This window comes from Myotis nattereri, assembly GCF_964212035.1.
Source record: "Myotis nattereri genome assembly, chromosome: 3".
In the NCBI taxonomy this organism is placed as follows: Eukaryota; Metazoa; Chordata; class Mammalia; order Chiroptera; family Vespertilionidae; genus Myotis; species Myotis nattereri.
Genome location: NC_138077.1, coordinates 175002378 through 175014636, shown reverse-complemented (window position 1 = coordinate 175014636; position 12259 = coordinate 175002378).

Here is a 12259-nt window from a genome sequence, read left to right as displayed (position 1 = left end):
ATAATGTGTTACTGACTACAAATTGACAGTAATATCAATTCTTCTTTAATATGAATAGATTTTCTAACCGAATTGTGTAGAATTAATGTTCACAAGAGAAAACTGACCATGGCAGAAGCTATAATCAGTTTAGTTTGACATGGGAAGAAACGATGATTAATAAAATATTCACTTATAATTTACAAAGAAATATTTGATTTTAATAGGATGTAAATGGCAAAATCCCAAATAGTGAACTGTGTTATACAGAAGTTCAAGAAGAAAAGGAAAGAAAAAGAAAAAAAGAAAGTCAAGCAAAAATATAAACTGGTTTGATAAAATTTGCTCCAAAAACATATTTTGACCCATCAATGTGAGTATAATTTTGATTATAATAGTTGACTCATATAGTCCAGCTTAAACATCTTTTGGGTCAAATCTGAGGTCTCCTTACATGGTATTTATCTTCCTCAGGGTCTGCTGCTGTGTTGGGGGCTTTACTTAACGTTACCTTCATCTCTACAACAACACTTTGATATAGAATTGCAATCTCCAATTGTTAAATGAGGAAACTGAAATTCAGAAAAGGTAAGCAACTTATAATACTTGATTTGGTACCAGAGCCAAGGTTATTCATTGATTGAAACAAAATAGTCTCATCATGGAGTGTTGATGGTCATCTGGACCTCCCTTTCTGGATCTCAGGACATTTTGCAAGGGGTAAGAGCACCATTTATCTTCTTAGCCTTGCCAGGAAGGTAGGTGTGGATGAAAATGTTGGGACCCCAGGAGAGAAATGAACTAGCTTAAGGCTTCAAATTGTATGAAGCTTTTCCTGATCCCCAGTGCACCATGCTCTTCTGTAGAATAATGCTTTTTTTTTTTTAACAGTTAACTGGAAGTAGGAAGCTCTCTGCTCCAAGAAGAATAGCGTTGCATGAATTGCAAAGTAATTGATTTATTCATGGCTGATAGCATTCAAGGAATTTTCTCTCCCCACCTCCAATTCCTCCCAAAGTAAAATTATCCATCAAAGATATCCTAAGTGATATATCCTTCAAAGATAACCCTGTGGTCCCTGTGCTTGCTAGGCAACACTCAAAGAGTGAAGGTAAGGGGTCTAAGTTGGTCATTATAATATCAGTGTTTTCTCTTATCACTGGTTTCTCTACGAAGCAAATCTCTCCCCCCGATTCAATAGCTATCTAAATTGGGAGTTCATGAAGAAAATAACTAGACACAGCTCTCTGGGGGAAGAAATGAAATGTTTCTAATGTGATTTCCATTTGTTTATATCCAAATCAAGACAATGAAGTACTGAACTACATTTCATGTACCTGGCATGACACTTTTGTAATGCTCTGTGATAGCGGAGCAATTTTATAGGACATCATAGGTGACCACTGGCCCTGGTTTCTCCAAGACCGAAGGGTTTTCCAGGATATAGGTCTTTCCGTTTTAAAATGAGACACAGTGTTGAGCAAATCTGGATGGTTGCTCACCTTCTTGTTCACCATGGTATCACCAGCACTCAGGTCAGTACCTGGCATGTAACAAGCCTCTGCCACTCTCAGTGCCTTGATTTCCTTCCCTATAGAATGGGAACAAAGGGGGTTAATATGTGTCCTATTTAATTCATAGGGCTATTATTCCATAATAGTAATGTTGAAGGACAATTATTACTGTTATTTTTTATTATGTCTAATAAAGTAACAGAGGTTTTTTTAAAAAATATATTTTATTGATTTTTTACAGAGAGGAAGGGAGAAGGATAGAGAGTTAGAAACATCGATGAGAGAGAAACATCGATCAGCTGCCTCCTGCACACCCCCTACTGGGGATGTGCCTGCAACCAAGGTACATGCCTTTGACCAGAATCGAACCTGGGACCTTTCAGTCCGCAGGCCGACGCTCTATCCACTGAGCCAAACCAGTTAGGGCTACAGAGAGTTTTAATAATCTCTAAGAAATGCAATCCAAAGCATCAGCTTCTTAAGATTGGAACTATAACCTACGGTAGCACAGCACGTAGTACCATGCTTGACAGAGAAGATGCACCATGGTCAGATGAATGAAAGAATGAGTAAGTGGATAGTCAGATGCATAATTTTGTGAATGAGCAGAAAGTGATTAAATTAACTGCTTTTGTAGGATTCTTAGTAGAGTCAGAAATTTGCAAAATGCAACCCCTGCATTTTTCAGAGTCCACATTCAAACAAAAAATTCTTGGCAGGGTTAGGTTAAAACTGGGTCATTTCATATAGTTCATTTTTAGCATATTAAAAATGGTGAAAATCTCAATTACTTTTACTCATTTTCTCCAGTGACTCTTCCTGGCACAAGAAACTTCGACTCAGCTTGTAGTTTACAGGTCTTCTTCCAACAGCAGAGCTTTTGGGTGTGAGTCTCATCACCTACCTGGTCTCTGCTCTCACCCAGCTATTGGTGAGCTTTGGATGTGGCTTCTGAAAAAGACCTGAGAAGCTAGAGGGACCATCCAGCAGCCTGGGCATGGAAAGACAATACCCTCAGTCTCAGGAAAGTGCAAGTTCCTTGTGCCTGAGGCCTGACCAAAGCAAGGTAGAACTAACTCCCTGCCTGCTTTCTCTTCAATTCTACTCTGTCTTTCCAATTCTAACCCCCTTCTGGGCCCCAGTCAAACCTTTCCTCTTATATCTTTGGCTTCTGTCATAGTTTATAGTTGAGATCCCATTAGACTGAGCATCTTTAGGGCAAGGACCTACTTTATTCATTCCTAGATCCCAGCACTTAGCACAGTTTCTTGTGTAGAGTGGGAGCTCAATAGATGTAAGAATGAATGAATGACTAAATAAACTTATTTATTTTATTTTATGCCAGAAGTTCCAAAAGTATGCAAAATTATAACATCTGCTGTTTGTTTATTTGTTTGTTTGCTTTTCTGCTAAAGGCTTTATTGTTTTCATTTGATCCAATGTAAGGGAAGAGGCTCCAGCGTGGTTATAAGAATGCTTAGTGGTGTTGGCGAGAGGCTCAAGCAAAAGCCAGACACCAGGGGAATGCAGAGGGGCCCCTCAAAGGCTCCTGGGCTCCAAAGGCTCCTAGCTGTGTTGAGGGTGAGCCTTTCAAAGAGATTCTCTTCCAAACCAGCCTGGGGGCTGGCCAGCCTGCGGAGGTGAGTCAGGTGTCGCCCATCTTCTTGATGAGTTTCACCTGTTCATCCAGGAAGTGGTTCTCCCGGAAGTCATAGAGATGGGGGTCTTCTCGGATAAAAGCCTGGGCATGCATCTCCACAAGGGTCTGGTTCAGGTTCATCTCCACGGCCAGGGTGACTTCCATGGTGTCCTGAATTTTGCCCACACATCTTGGGAAGGCTTCAGCACATTCTGGGAGAGAATTCAGGCACCGTGCTGGTTTTGCATCTTTAGGAGACGCTCAGCACCCTCGAGCTTCTTCTCTGCCAACTCTTGGAAGTGGCCCACGCCCTTGAGAGCCATATCATCCCAGTCAAAATAGAAGCCCAGAAAGAGGTAGGTGTAGGGGGCTCACAGATACAAGTTGGCCAGGTAGTTGACCACAGCCTCCACCCTGATAGAATAAATCTGACAAATTTTGGAGCTTATGGTTGTTCAACAATAGGAATTAAGGTAAAACTAACAAACAAAAATGGTGTTGGCTGGTCTCAGAGGCTGAGGATGGTTGAGGTGATTCCAAAGGTGATGATGGGAAAAGGGATTGGAGATTGGTCGGAGGCTGGAAGAAGGGTGTCCCCAGGTCTGTTCTGTCCAAACACTGTTGAAGCAAGAGACAGATCCAGGGACCACCGAGGGCGCTATCTGTGCGTAGCTTCAAGTGTGGTTTCAACAAATGGATGAGTTAAATAATAAATGAATGATTGATATGAATAACTATTATTAATGAACTATTAATTATGTGCCAGAGACTGGCTAGAACATTTTAAATGTTACCTTACTTAATTCTTTCAACAACCCTGCTTTATCTTTTTCTCCTTTGTGCTTAGCGCTATCTAACATGCCATATATTTTACATATTTACCTTGTCAACTATCAGTCTCCCCCACAAGAATTAAACCTTCAGTTAAATTTTTGAGTGCTTTGTTCACTGTTGCTTCCCTTGCCTAGGAGAATTCAGTAAATATTTGTGGCATAAATATTAAATAAATATTATTATCCCTACCTTGAAAAAGAAAAGCTCAATTTAGAGATGCTAATTTTTTTTTTTTAATCCCTGATCTTGTGTCAGACATCCCAAGACTTCCATGCTTTCACTGAAAACTGGTGACTACATTCTGAGATAGGAACAGAGGCTCAGGAAGATGCAGTCACCAGCTCAAGTCAGAGAGCAGTGCATCTAATAAAGAGCTGGGTCACGATTCAAACCTTAGGTGGTGTGGCCTCAAAGCTCTTGCTCCTCCCATGACCTCAATCCACCTTGCAATGAGAAAATGACCCATACCCGAATCAGAATATTCATGGGGAAGATGCTGTCGCACACCTAGAAAAAATCGAGAGAACCTATTACAACCCAAGTCAACTTAGACCCCATTGAACAAAGAGCATCCTTTTAACATTAACAATGCAAAAAATGCTGAATGCAGGAGATTGGGAAAAAGTTATTAGGAGGAGAAAGACATGCCAATGACTTGAGCTCTTAATGAGACGCCTACCGTGTCTAAGAGTAAGCAATTTCCCAAAGGGCTATTTGATGTGAAAGGAATAGTAAGGAGCTCTTTAGTGGCACCCAGACACATTGTCTCCCATACACACCTGCTCAGGGCTCAGCATAAGACAGTGCGTAAATGTCTGGAATATTACATAAAAGCTGTCTGCCTAACCAGTCAAAGCTATTAAAATCCATCTTGCTGAAATGAACCCTGAGAGCAGGTCAAACAAATCTAATTTTTATTGTTCTTTAAGGAGATGGCTGTACCGGAGACAAAGGAGGGAGGCAGGAGGCCAGCTAGAAAGAAAAAAAAAAAACCCTGAGAGGCCTTAAAAAATTAAATGTTCAAAAGAGCTGTGGCAGGCAAGATAAATGATATATTACAGTGCTGGTTTAAACCTAATTGATGACTAATGTTGTAATGCATCTGAACCTACACTGATCTATTATCCGTCTGGTCCAGGCTGAAGGGACACAGCAAGGAGAAAAATTGCTAACTGTTTTAACCTGATGGAACTTAAAAAAAAAAAAAATAACCAGCACAGTTACTTTAAAAGATAAATGGCTGGGTGTTGACCTCCTAATGTATATCAGGGTCTTGCAATGCAAAATAAATGTTAATTAAATAGAATCCAGTGCAGGAACAATGCAGAAAGAGCGTGGTTCAGAGCTCAAGGGGCCATAGGGAATGATGTTGTTGGGTTTCCTACAAAATGGTTCAAAGACACTACCAATGGAAAGGTGGTGATGGTAGACCATATACGAGTCATTGAAAAATCAATGTACACACAAACCCCACCTGGATAACACCTACATACAGTTTATACAGAGCTGCACGCCTAAATCGCAGTCATTGGAAGGGGAGAGTCCCAACAGTGTTTAAACCCACTGAGGTAAATTAGAGAGGCTTTATCTTCTTGAGCTGTATCAATACAATCTCAGCACAATCTTCAGAAGGAAAAAGAATGTAAGATGTAAGAATGTGTAAGCATTCAAGAGCCAACTTGAAAGGGCTCCTGATGACCAAGTCTAGCATAAGGTTAGCCACAATAGTGACTGTAATAAATTGTAACCAGAGAGTAAAGTAAGAATCAATGAGTTATACTGATACAAATGAATAAATATGTGAATGAATGAATGAATGAATGAATGAATGAATGGGAAATCTCTTTGTTAGAGTAGAATTCCAACTAATAAGTGTCTAAGAAATGAGGAAAGTAGAAAATCATCATAAGGCAAACAGCAGTTATAACTGTTTCAGACAAGAATCTTCATAGATACTAAAATTAGTGAGGAAAAAAAAGATGAGAAACAGAATCCTTAAATGTTCCAGAATATCTCCTCTTTGAGGACACCTTGACCAAAGGATGATGGTTACTATCAATTGGACAAATGGATATCATGTGCCTCCTGATAAAATGCACTAAGAAGGATACATTATTTCTGTAGCATTCTTTTTTTAAAACATATATATTTTTATTATTGATTTCAAAGAGGAAGGGAGAGGGAGAGAGATAGAAGCATCAGTGATGAGAGATAATCATTGATCAGCCGCCTCCTGCATGCTCACCTCTGGGGATCCAGCCTGAAGCTCATGAGCCCTGATTAGGAATCAAACCGTGACCTCCTGGTTCATAGGCCAATGCTCAACCACTGAGCCACACCAGCTGGGCTCTGTGGCATTTTTTATAAAAATGCATAACCAGAATGTAAGCATGAGGAAATATCGGACAAATTAAGGAACATTCTACAAAATAACTAGTCAGTTCTCTTCAAAGGTATCAAGATGATGTGTATCAAGTATCAAGTGAAAGAATGACTCGGGAAAAATTCCAGGTTAAAGGTGACTGAGACAGCAGCGAGACACAAGCTGTGATGCTCATTTGCATGCAGGCCCAGAAAATAAGACATCAGTGACACAACTGCAGAATTTTGCATTAGGGCTGTAGATTAGATACTAATATTATATCAACGTTCCTTTTACATATTTGATAATATTACAAAGCGAATGTGGAAAAAGTGGTTAATATTTGGGGTATTGGGGTAAAAGGAAGACACACATTCTTTGTTCAATTTTTGAAACTTTTTTAAAATCAGAAATTATTCCAAAATGAAAGGTTAAAAAAAAAGTAATATATAGAATGTCATCATTGTGCTTTCTCCAAAGACCTCCATCAGGGGAAGAGTTACCACCAAAGTCAGTATATCCTTACTTAATTTACTTAATTTGGAAAACAAGGAAACAGGGGCAGAAAAGGTGATCATTTTGACCAACTTCATCAAAAAAGATCAAATACCATCATTGGCATGAGCAATCTCAGAACAAGTCTCACTGAATTGCTTTTGCCTATGATGGTATCTGACCTTTGTTCAAGGGCTGCAAATGTGTCCTCTGAGAAGAGCTCTTTTCATCCAGTGCCTTAAGAGAAAGAAAGAGAGAGAGAGAGAGAGAGAGAGAGAGAGAGAGAGAGAGAGAGAGGTTATTAACAATTATTATAATAAATAGGAGCCCAGCAAGGCACCGCCCACCCTCTGGTCTGGCCCTGCTTCCCTCTCTGGCCCTTGAAACATCTATGGCCGCTGCTGATCAGGCCCTCCCCAGTGCAAGCATGCAGAGGCCCCTGCTGCCCTGCCCCCAACACTGAGCTGGCAACCTCCTACTGCTGGGTCACCCCTTACTGCTTCCCAGTTAATTAGCATATTTCTTTATCATATATATATACCATTTATTTAATATATATATATAAGCTTATGAAGAGGTATTATCCATATTTTAAGAAATGGAGAGAAAACATGCTTGTTTCCTAAAACAGGCTTGTTTTGCTAAAAGAGAGATTTAGCCATTTGGCATTGGATGGAAGTGCTAACTCCAGAGTCTATGCTTATTACTGTTAGTCCTGCTACCAGTAGAGTGAGGAGCTCACCTACCAGTGACTTTTTAAAAAAGTCCAGCTAGATTTGATCCATAGCTTAGGGTGAAAATTAAAATGTGAAAAGAAAAAAAGAAAAACAAAACAAGCAATTTTTTAGCCAAGTATACAAGTAATTAGAAAAGATTATGGTAGGGCCATTTAATCCTCTTAGAAGACCACCAATGATTTCTTACGAAAAACTTTACTTACTTCACATTAATCGTTAATGGACTAATTGCTAATAATCCTCATTTGTTCTTTTGAGTTGACAAGGATTTAATGACCATTTTTGTGTGCAAAAACAACAACAACACACACACACACACCAAAAAAACAAACAAACAAAAAACCTCAAAACAATGCTGGGCCTTGATGGATAGAAAGATAAAAGTCACCTATTTGGACCTCTTGCAAACTATGTTCAGATCCATCATAACAATATTCCTCCTCCGTCTCGTCCTTTCCCTCCTCCTCTTCCTTCCTCGCCTCCTCCTTTTCCTTCTCTAGCCCCTTCTCTTCCTCCTCCTTTTTATCCTCCTCCTCCTTCTTCGTCTTCTTCTCTTCTCCCTCTCCTTTCCTTTTCCTTCATCTCCTTCTCCTTTTTTATTTCATTCTCCTCCTCATTCTTCTTTTACCAGTAAACTATGGAAACATGAAAAAGGGAGGAATTCATTTTAACTGAAAGATTTAGGAAAACTTATGGAGTGGAGAGCCCTGGGCAAGGTCTTGAACAAGGGGCAAGACTTTAGACAAAGCTTTTCAGGCAAGGAACTCACTGGGACAAAACTATACTGGTGGGGAAGTTCAGGGAAACGAGAGTTTGTGTGAATGGTCGAAGCCTGTGGGTATGAGATGATGAGGGTAAGGAGTAAGGGCAAGGAACCGGGTAGGAGCAGTAGGACTGCCAAGGTAGGTTGTGGCTGATCATGGGGAAGACATTATTCCCCCCAGGAGGAATCCTCCTTTAACGTTATGGGCCAAAGAATGGTCACTTGTGGGAGGAGTAAGTGTTGAATAGTAAGTGTTGGATTCCTTATTATCATCCAAGACTTGAATCCAATTTCTAAAGGTTGGGCTCAGGAATTGCATTTAAACTCTCCCTTACAAACACTAAAATGATGCCATGAGACCTCTATTTGGGTACAGGTTGTTATTTTTGTATTTCTTTGAAAGAGTGAATTATATATGCTGTCCTTTAATATCCCCTGTAATCCAAACCTTTTATAATATAAACCGGCTGTCTCTCTGTGTTGTAAGAATGGGTAGGGTTTGCTCATAAGGGCTCATTTTCCATGACATATTTTGATGGAAGTGGATGACTCTCCAAGTTAGCAAATAAGAACAAACATTCTTGGGAAGAATTATTAGCTTCCCTATTAGTGTGGGAGCTGACAAACCAGCTGCCCTCCACAGAGGCACCAAGCCACCTTCCAGACTGGCCATGACCACTCAAGCTCCTGGACCACTGGCTGGAAAGGTCAAAGCCATATTTCATGAAGCTCAGTTACTTCAACAAAAACATTTTGTTGAAAAACCTCAAGTACTCTGTAAATAGACTTCTAGGGTTTTCTTGAAAGGTTTATGAGAACACCATGGCTTCACACTAAGTTATGTGAGTAAAAGGACCAGAATGCACCCTTTGAAGGGGTGTATGCCTCTTTGCAAATTTGTGCTTAACTACCAGATAAGCACACAAGCTTTGGGGTCAGGAAGACCTGGGTACAAATCACAGTTTTTCCATTTACTGGCTGAGTATCGAGGCAAGTGATTGAATTTCACAGAACCTCAGCTTCCTTGTGGCTATAAGACCTAGTTCTCAAGGTCATTTTGAGGACTCTTTTACCCCCCAGATATCTGAATGACTCACAACCACATCTTCCAGTGTCTTCACTCAATTTTCCTTCCCAGTTAAGTCTTCCCCAACCTCAATATTTAATACCCCCAACTTCTTTTCCTCTTCCCGTGCTTTATTTTTCTCCTCAGTACTTATCACTATATAATACACTATTTTACCATTTTTATCTTCTTTAGTTTCTATCACCAACACTAAATATTAAAACCACAAGGAGAGAGATTTCTGCCTGCTTTGGTCACTGCCATATCCTTTGTGCCTAGGACAGTGCTTAATAAATATTTGTTGAATGAATGGATGGACGATTAAACAGTTAGTCCATGGGAAGTTTCCTGGCCCAGAACTTTTGGTCAATATGACTTGATGAGTTCATGCTTCTACTGTCCTTGAGTGCCAAATACCCAGAAATAAGAGATAAACTACTGAAAGAAAAATATTAAAAGCCTAACTGTGCTATGTAAGATGTTAACATTAGGGGGAGAAGCTGGGTGGAAGTTATGGGAACTTTCTGTACTATCTCTGAAACTCTCCTGTGAGTCCAAAATTATTTTAAAATATAAGTTAAAAAAATAACCATGGCTGAAATAAAAAAAAGAAAGGTTAGCAGCTCTGTGGCCCAGAAATAGAACCAAACCATAGCAATAATCAGAGACCAAAGGTGTGGTCCACTAGGCTCTTCACCTCACCGGCAAAGACATCAGGCAGTTGAATTTCTGGTCAAGGAGAATCAAACATGGCAAGGAACCACAGAGACCCTCATACACTCAAACGGAGAGTCTGAGGGAGGACTCTAATCCATGAAGGGAGGCTTAAAGGCATACCACTAATTGCCCAGGGCTGTAGTTTGTATAAAGCTCCAGGAAATAGGAGCAAAACAGCTGTGCAACTAGGATTTGAGCCAAGCTATCTGCAATTTGCTCTTTTATAGACAAGAGTGAAAAAGCAGTATTTGAAGAGATAATGCACAAGAATTTTTCAGCATGGAAGATAGACCATTGAACTCAAATTGAAAGCAGCAGGAGGGCCAAAGATAAATACACATAGAACTGTTCTTTAATAAAAAGTACAGAACATCATCAATATCAAGAAAATCTTCCAAGCTACTAGAGAAAAAGGACAGATTATCTGTCATAGAATAGCAGAAGTTCAGCTGTAGGTCAATAGATGGATTCTGAGGAAAACCTTGGGTAAGGGGAGGGGCAAGAAAACTACTTCTCAGCCCTCTTTATGAAAACACTAGAGTCCTGGTGCATGAAATTTGTGCACAGGTAGGGTCCCTAGGCCTGGCCAGCAATCAGAGCCAATCTGTGGGGCAACCAGTGGGGCAATTGGGGGAGCCCCCACTTGCATTTGCCTTGGCTGGCCTAGGGCCTGCAGGCTGGGGGCAGCTCCTGTGGTGAGTGTCTACCCCATGGTGGTTAATGTGTGTCATATGACCTGTCGTTCTGCAGGTCGTTCCACTGATCAGTCAATTTTCATATTAGGCTTTTATTATATAGGATTATGAAATACTTTATATTTGTTGGTGCTTGGATCATATGGGTTGTGAACCAACATATATGCACACACAAATAAACAGACATCTTAGAATAATAGTCATGAAGAAAATACTGCTTTCTTTGAGCAGATACATATCAACTTCTCTGCATTTTGAGAGCCCTCACTACCATCCCAGTGTCATTGAAACATTATTATATAGCTCACATTGTTCACTGTGTTTGTTTTACTGTACATTTGTCCACAGTTTATGAGACAATTCACCATTGAATAGTTTCCATCCAAATGTAGATGCTAGAGAGAGTGTAATTCATGTCTAATTTCAAGGCTGAAGTGGTTGAGAGATGCAGTTAAAGAATCAAGCAGTTGGCAAAGTAAACATTGTAAAGCCTATGACTACAAAATTTAGAATTCGAATCTCTGGCCAAAAATTTAACATCAGTGATCTCTTTTAAGAAATCATCTCAAAAAACTCCTCTGGTTTTCAAGGTAGATCTCTTTAAGGTCCAAAGTTGGTGAGAAAGATAATAATCCACATAACAATACTGTGTGCTCTTTTTGGTAAAGAGAGTTAGAATTTTTAAATGTATTACCACCCATTTAAGCCCGACATGGATTTTGCTCAGGCTTTATTCTCTTCCAAATTACAAATGAGAAAAATAAAGTTCCCCTAAATAAATGACTTCTCTAAGCAAAGTCACATCATTATTAAGCAGTAGTAGAAACACAACTTCAACCTAGATTTTCTTGTCTGGTCCAACCACCCTTCCCACTATACCAAAGTCTGTCTGTCTTGCTCTTCACTTTGTGGTTATTTTTAACTGCCTCCAGATGTGGGACCCCCTAGCTAAAGAGCTCCAGTCTCTGCTGTATTTCACAAAGGAAGGACAGTCAGAAGATACTTGAGCGGAGAGGGATCTTAGAAAGGATCTGGTTCAAGATGCGTGCTTTAAGATGAGAAAACCAAGGCCCAGGCTGCTGGGGTCACTGGTTGAGAGGGGACCAGGGTCGGAATCTCTCTCCCTGAAACTTCATGAGAAATGCTTCACCTCCAAATTCTTGAAATTGTGCTTATTTACTCATCATTTGCTGTGGGACCATCTGTGGTTTACTCACTAAGAACGGAAAAATTTATATTTCAGGGAACTCTTAGTCCTATAGGGAAGACAAATACATAAACAGTTATAGTTACTATGTTGGAGGTTTACACAGATGACATGAATTAGCAAAAGGGGAGTAATTAATTAGGCCTATAGAACAAAGGAAGACTTCACCAAAAGAATTAGGAGTTTTCATGTAAGAAGTTTGCTATCCAGATCATGGAGAAAGGGGCTTTACTTGAGGAAAGAATTATCTG